Source organism: Vicugna pacos, chromosome 17, assembly GCF_048564905.1.
Source record: "Vicugna pacos chromosome 17, VicPac4, whole genome shotgun sequence".
Taxonomy (NCBI): domain Eukaryota; kingdom Metazoa; phylum Chordata; class Mammalia; order Artiodactyla; family Camelidae; genus Vicugna; species Vicugna pacos.
Genome location: NC_133003.1, coordinates 12,831,418 through 12,851,394, shown reverse-complemented (window position 1 = coordinate 12,851,394; position 19,977 = coordinate 12,831,418). Strand labels below are relative to the sequence as shown.

At 41.9% G+C, this 19,977-nt stretch overlaps 1 protein-coding gene and 1 long non-coding RNA gene across 4 annotated transcripts in view; one reads left to right on the top strand and one right to left on the bottom strand.

Moving 5' to 3' along the window:
* LOC140686708 (uncharacterized) overlaps window positions 1-4,511 on the top strand; it is a 61,763-nt gene extending 57,252 nt beyond the window's left edge. Inside the window, exons 4-5 of the long non-coding RNA XR_012060524.1 lie at window positions 1,217-1,374; window positions 4,279-4,511. This is a non-coding gene — a long non-coding RNA (uncharacterized lncRNA). The remainder of the gene's footprint in view (window positions 1-1,216; window positions 1,375-4,278) is intronic.
* Window positions 1-19,977, bottom strand: part of STAC (SH3 and cysteine rich domain) — a 200,596-nt gene that overhangs the window by 44,611 nt on the left and 136,008 nt on the right. The gene's annotated exons all lie outside the window — the stretch shown is intronic.

Here is a 19,977-nt window from a genome sequence, read left to right as displayed (position 1 = left end):
TTCTGCTCCCTTTTGCTGGAATTGCCATCACAGGGTTTGAACTGTTGGGCAGACTATCTGGAGAATGACCAACAAAGGGGGAACCGTGTGGTCTGCATGGAAGTGGGGCTGAGGATGCTCTTCAGTGGGGGAGAGATGGGAGTGACTGAGGACAGAGAATCACATAGGCAAGGCCTGCACTCCAAAAGCTTGTCAGGAAAAGGATGTGGGAATATTTCCTGTGGATCACATGTGGCTATGTGGAATGCTGCCCGAGAAGACCACCTTGAAAGGCAGTGGGAACCCCCATACGTCAGTGGAGTTGAGGAATTAATACATCCAGGTACCATGACACGTGAGGCCACAGGTCTCCCACTGTATGTACCACAGCTGACTACAGACACACAATGATGATACCCCAAATGGGGAACATCCACTCTCTTCACCACCACTGCCTTCTCATCAAAACCACCCCCATCCCTTGTCTAGACTGAATCTGGATTGAACTGCCTTCATCTGTTTTCCCCTCCCTCCAGCGTGTGTCGCAGAACCAGAGTTATCTACAGATGTGCTTGAATCCCCTCCTCCTCTTGCTTAGCCTCTCTCAGTGGCTCTGCCTGCCTTCTTGATGTTGCACAAAATGCTCACCACGGGGGCAAGACTTTGTAGGTTTCTAACTATCTCAGGCCAACCTGTCTTGTTCACTAGGGTCTAACCACGTGACCTTCATCAAGTTCTTTAAATGCACAAGCTCTTTAAACCCTCAGGGTCTTTACACACGGTGCCTGTGTGCCTGGAATGCTGTGTCCGTCACTCTTCCCTTGTTTCAATGCTCCTCGTGCTTTGAGGTTGCCCGTCATTTCGCCAGTGAAGCCTTCTTGGAGACAGTTCACTTCCCCCGTCTAACGTGTCTTTTCCTAGCACTCTGTTGTTATCTTTCATGGTATTTATCACAATGACTATTTGAGTTTGTTTTTGTCTGCCTTTTCCTCTGGATTATGAACTCAATGAAGCTAAGGATGGAATCTGTCCACTGTAGACCTGGCTCTGGGTATGAATAAATAAGTAAGTATTAAAGAAATTAACGAACCAATTCTTCTGTAGGCGCACACACACACTGAAGTCAGTGGTGACTGATTTAGATAATTAATTGAAGTTGATTTCATCGATGATGTAGAAATGGCATTCAAGAGCGAAAAGAGGACTTGCAGATCATCTCTATGATTTTATTTCGCAGATGAGAAGCCTGAGGGTCCAAGCAGCAAAATGACTTGCCTCAGGTTGGAGGTCCTGCCTGAAAACACCCTCCACAAAGGCAACACTGAACACAAACCACGTCTGCTGTTATAACCACAGAAAGGCCAAGTGACATAAAAACACACCATGAATTATCAGGTAGGTGTGCTTGTTCATAAATACTATCTGGAAAGTCTTTTTCTTTTTAAGAATAACCACTTAGCTGAACAATTGCAATGCCTTCAAAAGGCTGGACTTTGGAAGCAGTAACTTAATTTTTGTTGTCAAATAGAGAATGCTATTTGTGTCTTATGTGAAAATCTAAGTGAAAGCTTCAAAGAGGAAAGTTATTTCTTTGTGTGCAAGACTCTAAATAGAGTCATTATATATTACAGTATATTTTCCCTCAGACCTGAACACCATAATTTCAGTTCTCCTTGTTTGTTCTAATATACTCCACTGTATGAGTCAGACCACCAGCAATTACTCGGTTTTAGGTGTTCCAATTCCTACTCTGGAATAACAAGAGTGGCTGAAGAGGAAAGCTTGTATTCTGTGGCTCAGAGAATAATTCAAAGGAAAAATTCACATCCCAGCAGTGGCATTAGGTTACTGTAGCAAGATGCGGAGCAGCCGTGGACCAACCTGTTGTATTACTACTGCCCTCTATCACAGAGGCAGCACTGAATGTGACCCTTGTGCCTCAGTAGGGTGGGAAAAACATGGTTTTAAATTTGAGTATCCCTCAGGCTGGCTCTTGAAACTTAAGGAAACTACTACCATTCTTGGAGCCTCAGCTGTCTCATTATCAAATGAGAACATCAGCAACTACTCTAAAGGTTGCTAATAGTAGCAGCATCATAATATATGCAAAGGGGATTGCAAGGGGTTAAATACTTGGAAACAAAGAGATCACTGGACTTCGAGTAAACATGGTGGACTGGCCACCCACTTAGTAAGAATTGCCCACTTATTCATACCCAAACCCCACTATAATTAGTAAGAGTAAAAAGATGATACAAATTCCAAATAACAAGGTTACTGGGAGGAGCGGTGAGAGTAGAAAAGCACGTACTTGGAAGACAGCAACCGGAGGTATGGTAAGCAATTCAGCAGAAGAGAGGATGGTTGAATCTCCCAAGAACAACTTGGAATATAGAAGGCCACAGGGCTTACAAAACTGCAGGATTTCAAAATTCTGAGAAAATGATTCCCAACCTAGAATTTTATATCCAGCCAAATTATCAACAAGTATGAAGGCAGAATAAACAGCTATTCAGAGCTCCAAGAATTAAAAATATTTACTTCCCATGTACTCTGTCTTACAAAGTTACTGAAGGATGTGCCTCAGAAAGATGAATAAATAAATCAAGAAAGAGAAAAATACCAGCTTCAGTGCACAACAGAAGACCTACCCAGAGGAGAGGTGAATGATATGCCCATATGACCACACTGTAACAGCCCTAGACGAGAGCCAAAGATGAATTAAGGGAGTAGACGTGGGGAAAAACATGGAACTTGAAAGTTTACTGGTACTTTTTTAGATTTGGATATTATAATAGACATGGCATTTGACAGATACATGGGAGCATATGGGGGAAAAAATCCCAATCATAGGTGCACGAAAAGTCCAGGAAATGAAAATAGAAAACTTGTGGAAGGAAAGAAACGTAATCATCGTACACTTCTTGATTTGGAAGTTAGCAGTAGTCATGATAGTGTATACACTGACCATTTAGTTAACACAGAACTGTGATAAAAAGACCTGGGAAGATGAGAGAGCAAGGGAGCAGCCAAGATTGTGACAGAACTCCTGCGGGAAGGTGAGATGGAGGAAGAGGGGATCAGGCACAGGGTGAGAGCTGAACCCTTCTCCTTGATAGCAGGATGCCAACCCATGTTTGCTTGGTCAATAAACAGTAGTAGAAGAGATTAGAAATACTGAAATAGATGCCAGAAGAAACCATTAAAGAGGATGAACGTGGTCATCTTTCAGAAGTGAGTCTGGGTTTTAGGATGACGCAGTTTCCCTGGTAGTTTTTTCAGTACCATCAGGACCGTCTTTAAACTCTTCTCATGTGCTACTGTGAAAACAGGCAAATAAAAAAAATGAAGTTGCTGGAAACCGGGTCAGGTCAACCCTTTCACATGATGTGGTCCTTGGTGTCTGTAGATACAGGGAAGGTATGGGGGCCAGCTGATCAGACACCATCAGTTCTTCCTTGGGATATGAACTTGTGGGATAGAGCTAAGGGAATTCTGTGAGTTACGGCTGAAAATTGATCAGAATGTGAGTTATGATATTGAGGTGGAGTTGGGAACGGATCATTGCAAACCAGGACAACACTAACTGTCAGGCACCGAGCTGTTTTGCGAGCCTGGTTTCATTTACCACTAGGAATGGATGAGCTGTCTGTAGAAAGCCAAGTGCTGAAACTCCAGTGAATAAAAACTTCACGTATAGACATTGGGAGAACATATTGAACGGTTTTTTCTCAATGCAAAGGGCTGAATCAACTAAATTGGATGACCGGCTCTTTAAAAAATGATATTGATTATAGATACTTCTAAAACAATCGGTCAGACTCATTCTGATAACATTTTGCCATCAAGGCATTGCTTAACCCTTAGTTGAATTGCATGTAGGATCAGAGTTAAAGACAAAACAGGCTAAAACAATGGTTTGCACTTGAGATCACTCACCTAGAGAAATAATACAGAGAATAAGTAAAAATAGACTTGTAATCAGACGGTACTTAAATCACCAATAAACAGTCATTATAATTGTTACTGATAATTAGTTTGCTTCCAGATTGTACAACCGTAGAATCACCCCTACAATTTATTTGATTGGAATGAATGTAAATGAGACTGTAAGACTGATCCTTTACTATGGTTTGGGAAAAAAATTTCTTAAATCTAGAAATATATAATATATATGTGTGTGTATATCTAGAAGTAGACCCATACATATTCCTTGAATTACATAAGAGATATATAAATGATTCAAAGGTAAATACAGATGAGATGGTTCCAAGATGTTCCAGGCTCCTATTCTCATAGGTTGGGCCACTGGGCTCCCCTCAGCCCCACCAGTACAGGCCACGGCTGGGAGAAGAGTCGGCAGGGGATGAGGAGATGGCCTGCACCAGGAGCGCAGAGCCCACAGGGGCCGGAAGCCCGACCCACAGAAGGACCTCAGAGCCAGAGAGATGAAAGCTGACGCAGTGGGTGAGTTTTCAGTGGCCGGGCAGACCAGAGGCACTTACAGGCTAGGGACTATGCAAAGAGATGACAGAATCCGTCTTTCTAGACTAAACGCTTTAACAGAACCTCTGCTGGATGATAAATACTGGCATTACCATGCAGCTAGCATTATTCGTGGGCCTTTTACCTTTGAATCTTTGCTAGCCCAAGGAATGAGACAGAATTACGCAGGAAAGGAAGTGGTGACATGGCTCAAAGGTGCAGCATCTCAACTCCGTAGGTCATGGTTTCCAGACTTAAGGCTGACTTGGACATTCCAGCCTCGGGATTGGATCAGGCAACACCCTCCTCTCCCATGTGGACTACACCCCAGTCCCTCCCTTACACCTCCATTTACAAACAAGTAAGCTGATCCTTGCTTTGTCAGAGTTTACCTCAAATACCTTTTGAACATGAATATGGTATAAAATATTAAAGAAATGTTTCATTTACAAATGAATTCACTGCATAGCTCTAAGTAGCATTCATACTTACCAACTATATTAATATTTTATGTAAATAATATTTAAAATTATAATCACAGTAATGCATAATAATTTTCTTTTATTTATGGTGTTAAGTTAACAGAACCTCTAACTACCTGACCCAGACCAAACTGGTTAAAGTTTTAAGATCCATGGCCAAAAGAAAAGAGATATAACTACTGGTTAAATCCTGTGAGAACTGCCAGGGTGCACGGAATTTCCCCTCAGCTTTCTAGGCACACGTCTACAATGCAAACTGGGCCGCTTTGTGGAGAGATCCTCCAGGGATCAGTACAAAGGGGGCTACACTGGGAAAGGTGTGAGAGTGAGGCTAGAATATTAAAAAAAAAAAGACAAGCGCAACAACAAAGCAAGACAGACGGGATGGGTGTGCACGCTCATTCACACTACTGAAAGACGGGCAACTGAGATGTCAGACTTCTCATTTCTGCTCAGACTAGCATTTGGAAGCTCTGGCAAGGACTGTGGAGAAGCCGTACTGAGGTCGGTGAGTCTCTCCTTTGCCCTCGTTGGCTATGATTTTTAGGGAAGTTGGGGAGAAAGAAGAGACCGAGGGTCAGAGAGGACGCAATCACTCCCCTGGGCTTACTCTCCGGTACTCACCTCTCCCACACTGAGCACGCCACCAGCGATATTTTTATGATACCCACCACAGCATCAGAAATGCTGTCTTATCCTCTAATATTTTTACTGAAGGATAGTTGACTTACAGTTTTAGTTTCAGGTGTGCAACATAGTAATTTGATATTTTTGTAGATTATACTCCACACAAAGTTACTAGAAAATATTGGCTGTGTTCCCTGTGCTGTACACTTACTTATTTTATACCCAGTAGTTTGATTTTTTTCACTCCCCTTCACCTGTTTTTCCCCTCTCCAGTCTGGTAACTAGTCTGTTCTCTGCATCTGTGAGTCTGTCTCTGTTTTGTTACGTTTGCTTATTCACTTTATTTTTTAGATTCCACATATAAGTGAAAACATACAGTATTTGTCTTCCTCTCTCCTACTTATTTCACTAAATGTTATACCCTCCAAATCCATCAATGTTGTCACAAATGGCAAAATTTCATTTTTAATGGCTAATATTTGGATATATGTATCTGTGTATACAGCACATCTTCTTTATCCAAGTCAGCAATTCCACTCTTGGGTATTTATCTGAAGAAAACAAAAACACTAATTCTAAAGGATATATGCACCCCCATGTTCATAGCACCATTCTTTACAGTAGCCAAGATTTGGAAGCAACCTCTGTGTCCACTGACAGATAAATGGATGAAGATGTAGTATTTTTAAAGTGTAGTCTGTAGGCTCATCACATGAAGACATAATTGCCAGGAGGAAGGAAGACAGCTTCCCAATTCCTCCTTTGAAAAATACTTATCTTCCAGTAATCTGAAGATTCTGGCAGTAGAATGAAGGGTCTCTCCAGAAGAAAGCCATTCAACAACACCAACCTTGGCCCTTAAGTTAGCAGGTTTTTTTTGTTTTTGTTTTTTTTCTCCTTCTGAGGGGTTATACTAGAGGCCAGAACAGTTTCTCAGTAAAGGGTAAGATGGTAAATATTTTAAGCCTTGCAAGCCACACCGTTTCTACGGCATCTCTTCAGCTCTGCTGCTGTAGCCTGAAAGCAGACATAAATAATAAGTAACCAAAGGAGCGTGGCTGTGTCTCCATAAAACTCTACTTATAGACACTGAAATTTGAATATACTTTTTATGTGTCATGAAACCGTCTTTGGATTATCTTTCAACAACTAAAAAAAATGTAAAAACTTGTCTGTATGAAAATAGGCAGTGGGCCAGATTTGGTTCAGGGCCACAGCTTTGTTTTTTTCTCCCCACTTTTTTTTAAAATTGAGGTGAAATTCACATGACATAAAATTAACTATTTTAAAGTGAACAGTTCAGTGGCATTTAGTACATTCTCAGTGTTGTGCAACCAACGCCTCTGTCTCGTTCATATGTTCACAATATAATGTTAAAGGGTCAAAACACAGTAAAACATAAAATGTTTAGAAAACTCTGACTTTAGTGAGCACATACATGCAGGTAAAGAAGTCTGGCGGGACGTGTGCCAAGATGGTAATAATATTTCTACCTAGGTTGCAGCGTAAGTGCTTTTTTGTTCTTGTTTTTGTTTGTTTGTATTTGCTCATTTTCTATAAAAAGCATATTTTCCTTTTGTGAAAAGTAAGATACTACCTGTCTCCAAAAGGAAGCATTACTTTCCTGAAGGATTATCGAGTCACGCTGAGATAAGGGGAGTTGCTGGGTTTGTTCCTGGAGTTCCCATTGTTGCGAACTGGCGGGCGGGGTCTGGAGTCTGACAGCTCAGGGGAAAGAATAGGAGCAACAGGGCGGAGGTGGGGGACAGCGCCGCCCTGGACGCCACGTCCTGCCACTGCGTGTCCCGGCCTGGTGCCCCGCTCACTCCAGCGCTGCGCACCCTGCATGGACTGACTTGGGCAGCAGACTTTGTTTTCCTTTCCCGGAAAAGCGTCCTTCAAGGTCCCTCCTTCCTCTGATTCCTCAGAGCACACTGTGCAGACTTCACGGACTGTTCTTCCACTGCCTCTGGTTGTCTGGGGGAAAGCGCCCATCTCCCTTTATTTTGCTTTCAACATTTAATGGCTAGCTTTCAATGCTTTACTGATTTCAAAGCACTTTTTTAAAAAAGAAATGCCAGTTCCAGCTGAGCTTCTCAGCCTCTGCACTATCGACATGTGGGGTCTGGTAATTCTTTGCTGCCTGAGTGTCAGGAGGCTGTCCTATGCATTATGGGATGGATGGCAGCATCCCTGGTCTCCACCCACCTGATGCCAGGAGCACCCCTTCTCCTGAACTGTCACAACCAAAAGCATCTCCAGACATTATTAAATGCCCCTGGACATAGACTTGCTAGATAAATTACAGAAAGTCCAGTTCAATTTTAAGACAAATTATTTTTTAGTATAAGAGTATCTCAAATATTCCACGGGACAACTGCATCCCAAATACTGTCTGTGATATACACTAAAAAACTTCTGAAATTCAAATTTAACTGGGTTGGCCAGTCTTTTTATTTGCTAAATCTTAAAACTTTACCTTGAAGGCAACATGGCCCCTGGTTGAGAACCACAGATGCAAGTCTTTGCTGTAAGGCCACACGAAGAAAGGGTGCAGAGATGAAATCTGAATCCAGGGATCATGATTATGAATTCCCTTTTCCTTTGTGTACACAGAGCTGCCTTCTTCATTCCTGAAAGCTTGACAACTGAGAGGACACCAAGATCAGGGCCATGTCATCTGGGGACAGTGCTCGGAATCAGAAAGAGTTAGAGACATCCCATGTGTTCTCTTGCACACAACACTTCTTGAAGTTAGTTATTATTCCACACTTAACTAATGGAAAATTGAGGATCGCAGAGTTTAAATAGTTTAGTGAAGATGATTTAGCTAGTAAGATGTACAGCTGGGACCCTATAGCAAGTCTGATTTAATTCACCATTGACTTTGCATCTCTGGCTGGTGTCCTTTGATTATTTCTTCCTCTCCATCAACTAGGTTGGACTGAAACCTTTCAGTTGTATTTTCTGCTTGCATCAAGCAGATTTTTGACTGATCACATTTGGAAATCAGGGATAAAAGAACTGGATTTGCATTTACTAACTACTACACATAAAATACATAAATAACAAGGTCCTACTGTGTAGCACAGGGAACTATACTCAATACCTTGTAAAAAGAATATGAAAAGAAATGTATATGTATGTATAACTGGATCACTATGCTGTACACCAGAAATTAACACATTGTAGATCAATTATACTTCAATACAAAAGGAGCTAGTCCAGAACTCTTTAAAAATACCATTTTCAATAACCCTTCCAGACTTCAGACAATACTACAAAGCTACAGTAATCAACAGTGTGGTATTGGCATAAAAACAAACATATGGACCAATGAAACAGAATAGAGAGCCCAGAAATAAACCCACAGACCTACAGTCAATTAATCTTCGACAAAGGAGGCAAGAACATACAATGGAGAAAAGACAGTCTCTTCAGTAAGTGGTGTTGGGAAAACTGGACAGCAGCACGTATATCAATGAAGTTACAACACTCCGTCACTCCATACACAAATATAAACTCAAAATCTCTTAAAGACTTAATATAAGACAAAACACAATAAACCTCCTAGAAGAAAATATAGGCAAAACATTCTCTGACATAAAGCTTATTAGCCACGTTCTCCTAGGCCAGTCTACCCAGGCAACAGAAATAAAAGCAAAAATTAACAAATGGGACCTAATTAAACATACCAGCTTTTTGCATAGCAAAGGAAACCATAAGGAAAACAATATGACAACCTACGGAATGGGTGAAAATATCTGCAAATGATGCCACTGACAAAGGTTTAATTTCCATAATATATAAACAGCTCTTACAACTTAATAACAAATTAAACAACCCATCCACAAATGGGCAGAAGACCTAAACAAGCAATTCTCCAATGAAGACATACAGATGGCCAACAGGAACATTAAAAAAATGCTCAATATTGCTAATTATCAGAGAAATGCAAATCAAAACTACAATGAAGTATCACCTCACACCAGTTAGAATGGCCTTCAGAGGTCCACAAATGACAAATGCTGAAGAGGCTGTAGAGAAAAGGGAACCCTCCTACACTGCTGGTGGGAATGCAGTTTGGTGCCACCATTATGGAAAACAGTATGGAGATCCCTCAAATCACTAAAAACAGAATTACCATACGATCCAGCAGTCCCACTCCTGGGCATATATCCAGAGGGAACTTTAAATGGAAAAGATACATACACCCCAATGTTCATAGCAGCACTATTTACAATAGTCAAGACATGGAAACAACCTAAATGTCCATCAACAGATGACTAGATAAAGAAGTTGTGCTATATTTATGTAATAGAATACTACTCAGCCATAAAAAATGATAAAATAATGCCATTTGCAGCAACATGGATGGACCCGGAGAATGTCATTCTAAGTGAAGTAAGAGAAAGAGAAAGAAAAACACCATGTGGTTATCACTCATATGTGGAATCTTAAAAAAAGATAAAGAAGACACTAATAAACTCATCTACAAAACAGAAACAGACTCAGAGATATAGTAAACAATCTTACGTTTTCCATGGGAAAGGGGGTGAGAAGGGATAAATTTGGGAATTTGAGATTTGCAAATGTTAGTCACTATATATAAAAACAGATGAACCCCCCCATATTTCTTCTGTATAGCACAGGGAACTATCTTGTATCTTGTAACCTTTAATGAAAAATATGAAAATGAATATATGTATGCATATACATGACTGGGGTATTGTGCTGTACATCAGAAAATGAAGCATTGTAACTGACTGTACTTCAGTTTAAAAAATGGCTTAAAGACTTGAATATAAGACAAGACACGATAAATCTCCTAGAAGAAAACATAGGCAAAACATTCCCTGACATAAATCTTAGCAATGTTCTCCTAGGGCAGTCTACCCAGAATAGAAATAAAAGCAAAAATAAACAAATGGGACCTAATTAAACATATAAGCTTTTGCACAGCAAAGGAAACCATAAGCAAAACTAAACAACCTACGGAATGGGAGAAAATATTTGCAAATGATGTAACTGACAAAGGCTTAATCTCCAGAATATATAAACAGCTCAGACAACTTAATAACAAAAAAAACCCCAATCCAAAAATGGGCAGAAGACCTGGACAAGCAATTCTCCAATGAAGACATCCAAATGGCTAACAGGCGAATGAAAAAATGCTCAATATCACTAATTATCAGAGAAATCCAAATCAAAACAATGAGATATCACCTCACACCAGTCAGAATGGCCGTCTTTCAAAAGTCCACAAATGACAAATGCTGGAGAGCATGTGGAGAAAAGGGAACCCTCCTACACTGCTGGTGGGAATGTAGTTTAGTTGTAGCCGTTACGGAAAACAGTATGGAGATTCCTCAAAAAACCAAAAATAGGACTTACCATTTGATCCAGCCATCCCACTCCTGGGTATATATCCAGAAGGAACTCTAATTTGAAAAGATACATGCACCCCAACGTTCATAGCAGCACTGTTTACAATAGCTAAGACATGGAAACCACCTAAATGACCACTGACAGATGACTGGATAAAGAAGTTGTGATATATTTATACAGTGGAATACATCTCAGCCATAAAAAATAATAAAATAATGCCATTTGTAGCAGCATGGATGGACCTGGAGATTGTCATTCTAAGTGAAGTAAGCCAGAAAGAGAAAGGAAAATACCATATGATATCACTTATATGTGGAATCTAAAAAAAAAAAAAAGACGAATTTATTTACAAAACAGAAAGACATTCACAGACATAGAAAACAAACTAATGGTTACCAGAGAGTAAGAGGGGTAGGAAGGTATAAATTGGGAGTTTGAGATTTGCAGATACTAATATATATAAAATAGATAAACAACAAGTTTATACTGTACAGAACAGGGAACTATACTCAATATCTTGCAGTAACTCATGACGAAAAAAAAAAATGAAAACGAATATATGTATTTCCTGTATGACTGAAGCATTGTGCTATGCACCAGAAATTGACACAACATTGTAAACTGACTGTACTTCAATTTAAAAAAAGGTAAAAAAAAATACAGTGTCCGGTGTCCTGGTCTAATGGTCTTGTCTCACCACACTGGGAAATGAAGCAGACCTAGCTCAAACCAGGTCTTACAGTGGCCTCTTTTCTCACCATCCCCAAAGGCACCCTAGATTACCTGTCGCCGTCTTCAGAATGTGCTGCACTAGAAAGAGTGTGAGCTTTGGAACTAGAGCAGTATAGCTTAAACTGTCCCCCAAGTTTGGACATCACTGAGTTAGAAAGTTTTCTGATAAAGGGGAAAGAAGGGAACATTTTTTCCATCACAGTTGAACTGTAGTCACGAGACCTCGATTAAAAATAACCCATGTTATCTCTTCCTTACTATGAGTTCAACTGAACAAGATGGTTTCCAAGCTTTCCTGGAAATTCACTAATAAGGTAATTCACCAGCAACCTGAAATGCCATTAAGCAAGCAGAAAGGACCGTTAAAAAAGTGTGAAGACCCCTGGGCCATCTTTCCCTGCCTACCTTCCCTACTCCTTGCTACAGTACATCTTTTCCAACCCCTTCCTAGCTTAAAAAAAATTAATGGCATTCATTGTTTATAAATGCCTTTGTTGATCTTTCCTATTTCGGTTCCTGACTACTAGTGGAAAAACTCTCCCTACTTCCCCCGCCCCTCACCCGCACTGGGCTTCAGAAATAGCAATGGGAATTGGGTTGGCTCAGGGCTTTGTGTTTGGAACCCATGGCCTTTGCCCTCTGGGTCATCGGTTCACATCCTAATACCGAGGCCACCGGGCTTTCCTTCTGCTACGTGTGTGCGGCTTGAAGTTTTCAGAGGAGATGTCTTCCTGAACGATCAGTTTCTCATGACCATCTGGGAGCACCCCTGACCTCAGGATTCATAATCTCTGCTGCTCTGTCTTCTCCTCTTCTCTGAGGTCAGCAGTTTTCACAGTCTCATTTGCTTTCTTCAGAATTGTTCTCCCAGCTTAGGGCTCGAGAATTTGTATTTATCCTCACGTCTCCCAAGAATGGATTGGCCGAGCTAGGCTATGCGCCTTCTCTCTACCCACCCTGTGCTCTCCCAGGAATCTGGCATACTATTAATCTATACCTTTCGACAGAAAGATCCCTTTAATAATAATGGACAGTTTTTGAGTTGCATAGTCAACAAAGAACATTCCCATGTATCAGCTTACTTAGTTATCAGTAGTTATCGTGAAGTATTGCTATTTTCTCATCAGAGAGGCACTGGGATGGAGAGAAGGTACATCAGTTGTCCATGGTCACTCGATTGACTAAATGGAGAGCTAGAATGCAGACACCCACCCTCGACCCCTCTACTCCATTCTGGCTCTGATGGCTCTCTCTTGCAGGTCTGTGTTTGGAATCTGTTTGCAGTGACACTTGTAGATGTTCACTAGCGCCGCTGATGATGACAAAGTTTCACTTCTACAAATTCTTTGTCTTTGTTCTTGAAACAGTTTGCGTGTGGTGTGGAGCCTGGACTGAGGCGGGAGCAGTGGGAAGAGAGGAGGGACCGGCCATGGAGAAACCACAAGAGTGGAACTGACCAAGTGTGTTCATGGATGGGATTTCTAGAGAGAGGGGCTGCGGGGATTCCAAGGTGGCCTTGGGGGTCTGGCCAGGGAGCTGAGAGCACACAGGTGCGCCATCTGTCCCAGCAGGAGAGACCAGCAGTAAAGCGGCAGATTTTATCGGGAAGGAGATGCTTTGCTTCCCTGTGTGAACATGGAAGCATTTCGGCATCCACAAGGGATCTCGGCGGCAGAGGTCCGGCAGGTCAGGGGAGAGACCAGACCAGGGGAGAGACCAGACCTGGGGCGAGACGGCTGGCTAGCCCCAGCATGCACCCCTGTGACACCAGGACAGGACGACAAGCAAAGAGCCCTGAACACTGCTGCTGACTGCGCACCACGGCTTCTGGGTCCTGTCTTGTTGAATCTTTACGCCACATCTATCAGAGAAGTATTTTTAAAAGGAGAAAATCGATGCTCAGAAAATGTTTCTTGAAAAAAAAAATTAAAAGTGACCCTTCATCCCTCTGAAAAAAAAAAAAGGTCCTTGAAATCTCCTTTCCAGTGGGGCTATCAGGCTGATCTCATGCGAAGTGACAGAGTCCTTCTGGGTCAGAGTCAGGCTGGCTCACTGTCCCTCCGTGGGTTCAAGGAGACATTCTTGTCACTTCTCTTTACGGCACTACAGTGCTTGGATCTTAGATTGTACAGGATGAGGGACAGAATGAAACAGATGTAAACTCCTGACACCACGTTCCTGCTGTGTCCGTGGAAACACACTTCTCTGGCTGGAGGTGGAGTGTGTGTGTGGTGAGCACACGTGTGCACAGGTGTGCATGCATGCACTCCTGTGCTGGCCTTCTGTCATGTTGTTGGGGCCAGAGGTGCAGGGGAGCTATAAGTCTCTGGATTTTCTTTCCAGGCAAGCTGAGCCTGTGAAAGAATAATCTCTTCATTTTTCTGGTTCAGCAGCCAGGCAGTGTTCGGTAAGCTACACAGAAGATGCTTTAGTAGTTCTCTTCCCCTCATCCTCTGTCCTTAACCGCTGGGTCACAGTACAGGTGTCTCCCCCACACACACACACCTGCCCGATGCTTTGAGTCCCAGACACACACAAAGGGCTGGCCTATTTTTTGCTCCTGGCCCAGTTCTGTCATTTACGTGGTATCCCTGCAGCTGCACAAGCTGAGGCACATTTCTAAAGTAGGTCAGTGGAGCATTCCCTGCCCTGGCAGCTGAATGCAGGTGCAGGGTACACACCTTCCAACAGGTCTCTGTTTCCTGTGTTTATAAGCGGAAGTGGCCTGTTCTTGGAGATCCCTAGCTTCCCAGCATGGAATTAATCACGGGTCCTCTCTGCATCTATCTGTCACAGCTCGGTCTGAACCTCAAGCAGGAAGGCAGGAATCAGCATCGTCACAGTCAGGGAAATGCTTTATAGCTGCAAGTTTAGAAAACTCTTAAAATGTATCCAAGATTCACAGTACTGTCTTCTCTCTGTCTACTCCACTCCAGCCTGCATGATTTCTCCTCCTTTCCTTTTGCCCTGGGCATCTTTTAAAATTTCTTGGTACATGGGACAAGGAGAAAATATATGAAGCACAGCGAGTCTCAGAAGAACATGGAAATATATATATTTGCTATGATATTACTAAATAGCATCTAGCTGGTGACCTCAGGGAACGGCAGAAAGTGTAACAAAACCACCTTAAGTTATCACTGTCCCCTGTCTGACCAGTTACTTACGCAGTGGAGATACTCTCCCGGATTGTCATTGCTTTCCGCTGAGGTATGATCTTAAAAGACTCCTAAAATACAAATCTTTTCCTTGGGACATGAAAAATATTTTTTCTCTAAAAGTTCATCTCTATGCTGTGATTCAAGAAATCACCAAAATATCTGCAAACATCATGATGTATAATTCAAGAGGGACAGTATCTTTCGGCTCTTAACCCCCCCCCCCCAGTTTGACCATTTAAGACTTTGGTTAATTACTAGTAAAATAAACAGTTCACAGGAATGAATTTCCACATTTTCTTTCTTCCACTGGTAAGACAGGGGCAGTGTCTGGCAACCTAAGAAATGTTGATTTTTCTGGAGAGCTGTCTGCATATAAAGATTCTCTCATCACCACCTGGTCCCTTTATTATTCTTAACAGTCATGAGATGTTTAAGGAGGGGGTTGAAGACGTGAGTGCCCATGTCCTCCTAACATCAGCCTATGTGAACCTTAAGAAAATAAATTTTAGGGACAAACGTAGAAGCATGGCTCACATCACTGAGATGAACCAGACTCAAACGGTCCCTTTGGGTTCCTGACTTCCCCAGACTGGCCCCCAAAATGGGATTCAGACATTCTCCCTCACAGATGTGGCTTCAGGACATCTCAGTCTGATCCCCTGGATGGAGGTAGGAGGTGGGGTGGCCTTGTGAGGGCATCACAAGACCTGTTAAAGCCACCCTGCCTGCCGAACACCAGTGTCTGTGTGGCGGAGGCCCAGCAGGCCTACAGCTGAAAGGCTCGGGGCTCCTTCTCACTTCTTCCAGTTTCTAGATAATTCTGGCCCCTTTTCCTTTGCTACCTCAGTTTCCTCAGTTGAATTTATGAAGGTGCTAGCTATCAGCACCGAGCCAGCAATGGTTTGGTGGGTCCCTGGCTGTTGAGATGACGTACTGTTTCTCCTTAACTCCTCAGAACACAACCACCGTACCTTCACTGCGTAAGTGACTGGCCAGATAGGGGTCAGATGACCTGCTGTTCCTCCTCAACTCCTCGGAATTTTTCCTTTGTGTATGATAAAAATAATCATAACCGTAACTCTGATAATGGTATTTCTCAATGGCTGAGCACTCATTTATCTGTTCATTCACTCAACAGATTATACTGAACACCAGTTACAGGCCCAGTGCCAGGCTTAGCGCTGAGGGTACCACACTGAACACGACACACCGCAGCCTCCGCCCTGTGGAGTTCATGCTGGCGCATTTGCCATCTGTCTGGTGTAGGTGACTGCATCACACCCCCGCCCCCTTCACTCCTTCACAGGGTTGTAAGGGAAGGCAACTTAAAGGGTTGTATGATACCAAGCAGAAGACAGTTTGAGAGAGCATCTGCTTTTGGCTGAGAGTAAAATACAGGAGAACCAGATATTCCGATAAAGAAGTCAAAAGACCGAATGAAAAACCTGGGGAATATAGGAGAGCAAAGAATTAAATTCCCCAAAGTCCTTGTTAAAAGAACGAAGGCCAGAACCGGCCCTGCAGGTGATCACGTCACTGTCCTCAAGCAGCAGTTCTCAGGCCTTTGGATTTCACGGACTAATGTAAACGGGAAGGCTGGAGAGCGCGCTACTAGCTTCAGCGAGGGGACAGCGGGCTGGGGAACGAAGCCACAGAACAGCTGAGGGGTGTTAAGTGGGAACTGTGAGAATTCCTGAACTATAAACCAATAGGACCTAATTAAACTAAGAAGCTTTTGCACAGCAAAGGAAACCAAAAGCAAAACAAAATGACAACCTACAGAATAGGAGAAAATATTTGCAAATGATGTGACTGACAAGGGCTTAATTTCCAGAATATACAGACAGCTCATACAATTCCGTAACAAAAAAACAAACAACCCAACCCCAAAATGGCAGAAGACCTAACAAGCAATTCTCCAATGAAGATATATAAATGGCCAACAGGCACATGATAATTGCTAATTATCAGAGAAATGCAAATCAAAACTACAATGAGGTTATCACCTCACACCACTCAGAATGCCCATCATTCAACAGTCCACAAACAATAAATGCTGGAGAGGCTGTGGAGAAAAGGGAGCCCTCCTACACTGCTGGTGGGCATGCAGTTTGTTGCAGCTGTTATCGAAAACTGTATGGAGACTCCTCAAAAGACTAAAAATAGACTACCATATGATCCAGCAGTCCCACTCCTGGGCATATATCCAGAGGGAACCTTAGTTCAAAAAAACACCTGCATCTCAATGTTCACAGCAGCACTATTTACAATAGACAAGACATGGAAACAGCCTAAATGCCCATCAACAGAGGACTGGATAAAGCAGTTGTGGTATATTTATACAATGGAATACTACTCGGCCATAAAATATAATAAAATACTGCCATTTGCTACAACATGGATGGACCTGGAGAACGTCATACTAAGTGAAGTAAAAATACTGTAGGATATCACTTATATGTGGAATCTAAAAAAAAAAAAAAGACACAAATGAACTTACTTACAAAACAGACAGACTCACAGACACAGAAAACAAGCTATGGTTGCCAGGGGGAAAGGGGAGTGTGGAGGGATAAACTGGGAGTTCAGGCAATGTAAAATATAAAACATAGACAGTGAGGACCTACTGTAGAGCACCGGGAACTATATTCAATAGCTTGTAATAGCCTATAATGAAAAAGAATATGAAAAGGAAGATATATCTGAATCACTATGCTGTACACCAGAAATCAACACAACATTGTAAACCGACTGTATGTTAACTAAAAAATAAAGAATAAAAATAAAATAGAATAGGGAAAGAGTTAAAAAAAAAAAAGTCCCCAGGTGGACCCAGCTCACTATTGTGCCCCGACCTGCGAGCGTCGTTAGCTGAGCAGGTGGCGCCCCGGCAGCCACCTCCCTTACACTTGTGGTGCTCTTGTCCTCTTCTAGAAAAATACTACTGAAAATAAATGCGGAACAATGGAGAAACAAAAATAAAAGCTGAAGAATGGAGGTGTTATGTAATAATAGAACTGGTGGTAAATATCAAAATCAGTTAAAAATAGAAATGTCCAAATAGATATACAAATCTGTGATAAAAGGTGTGCATCTCTTAAGATTTATTCTCAAAGGTCTTAACATTGGAATGACAATAAAAATCTGGATTGACAAGAGTGTCATCCTTCATTGGCAAAAACAAGAAGAGAAAACATTACTGCTGGCAGGAGGGGAGTTGGGATTAAAAGTTTGGTAGGCTTATCGGGAATAATAGAGGACTAAAAATACCATGTTTATTTTTACTTTTTAATAACTTGAGAAATGGGGAACAGTGCTTTTTGAAAATCTCAGTGGTCATCATTAGGAGAAGAATATATATCTGCCAAAACACAGGAGGTTATAAAAAGAAATAACATATAAATCACACAATGATTAACACACACACACACACACACACACAAACTGGAAGGAAACAGGAAACACAAAATAGAAATCCTATGGTAATAGGCAGAAGGAAAGCCAAATATTTAACTCCTAACAATAAACTCAAATGCATCCATCTCTTCCATTTAAGAATAAAAACTCAGGTTAGGGAGAAAAGAAATCTAAAATGCAACTATGTTTATTTTCAAAAGAAGCACTTAGATGACAAGACAAAAAGGTTTAGTGTTAAAGGTAGCTAATGGCATAGAAAGCAAATATTAAAAAAAACTAAGGTGGAAGAATTACTGTAACCGTGGGCGTTCATGACAGAAGTCTGAAACAGTGTAGGCTGCCGTTGTACTTGGATGCGGATATAATTCACCAGGAGGGAACAATCCCTGTTACAGACCTTTGTGTGCTGAGTCACTTTACATTAAAATATGCAGCACATCCATGTTGCTGCAAATGGCATTATGTTATTCTTTTTTTATGGCCGACGAGTATTCCATTGTATAAAAATATGTCATTCTAAGTGAAGTAAGCCAGAAAGAGAAAGAAAAATACCATGTATCAGTCATATGTGAAATCTAAAAAAGAAAAATAAAGGATACTATGAACTCATCTACAAAGCAGAAACAGACTCGCAGACATAGTGAACAATCTTATGGTTACCAGTGGAAAGGGGGTTGGAAGGGATAAGTTTGGGACTTTGAGATTTGCAAATGTTGGCCACTATATATAAAAATAGATTAAAGACACCCCATACATTTCTTCTGTATAGGATAAGGAACTATATTCAATATTTTGTAATAATCTTCAATGAAAAAGAATATGAAAATGAATATATGTATGTACATGCATGACTGGGACAGCGTGCTGTATACCGGAAATTGACACATTGAACTGACTGTATACTTCAGTTGAAAAAAATGCAGCACAAAGGAGACATGAAGAGAAAGATAACAGAGGAGGAAAAAGGGCGTCAGTGTCAAGCTGCTTTTTAGGCAGGGTGGAGACTTGACAAACCAGGGGAGTGGCTTTCAAAGGGCTTAGGGCATTTTCTTTGTTCTTTGTCTGTTTCTGTTGAGTGGTATTATAGACTGTTTTTCCTCCTAGTCACTCACTATGATTTTTTTAAATACTCTCTATGTGCCAGGTGTATGCTGTGCTGGCTGCTGAGGGAACAGGCACAAGACATCAGATCAGATCATGTTTTCTAGGGACTTACGGAGGTCTGGGTCGTTTGAGAAACGACAAACGTTCAGAGAAGGTGCTCACCGCAGAACCCAGGGGAGGCATTTTACTTGAGTCCTGACAGATTTGGGGCTGGAACAGATGGAGAACTGGGGCAGGAAAGAAGGCATCCCACATGTTCCAGGAGGAACAATAAAGGCTAGGGTGCTGACGACTGGCTCAGAGAACAACATGAGGACCTTGGGGTGGTAAGGGGTCCTCTCACCTCCCCTTGTCCTGTCTTCTGTTTTGGCAGAAGTGATGCCCTGCAGCCCCATGTGACGCCCCAGAGCGTAACACAAGCCCCTGACGGGGGTCGCTTCCATTTCTGTGTGAGGCTCTAAGATACCTTCTTTTTTTGGTTAGGGGGGAGGGGGAAGTAATCAGGCTTATTTATTAATGTTTTAATGGAGGTACCGGGGATTAAACCCAGGACCTCGTGCATGCTAAGCACTCACTCTACCACTGAGCTATTCCTTACCCTC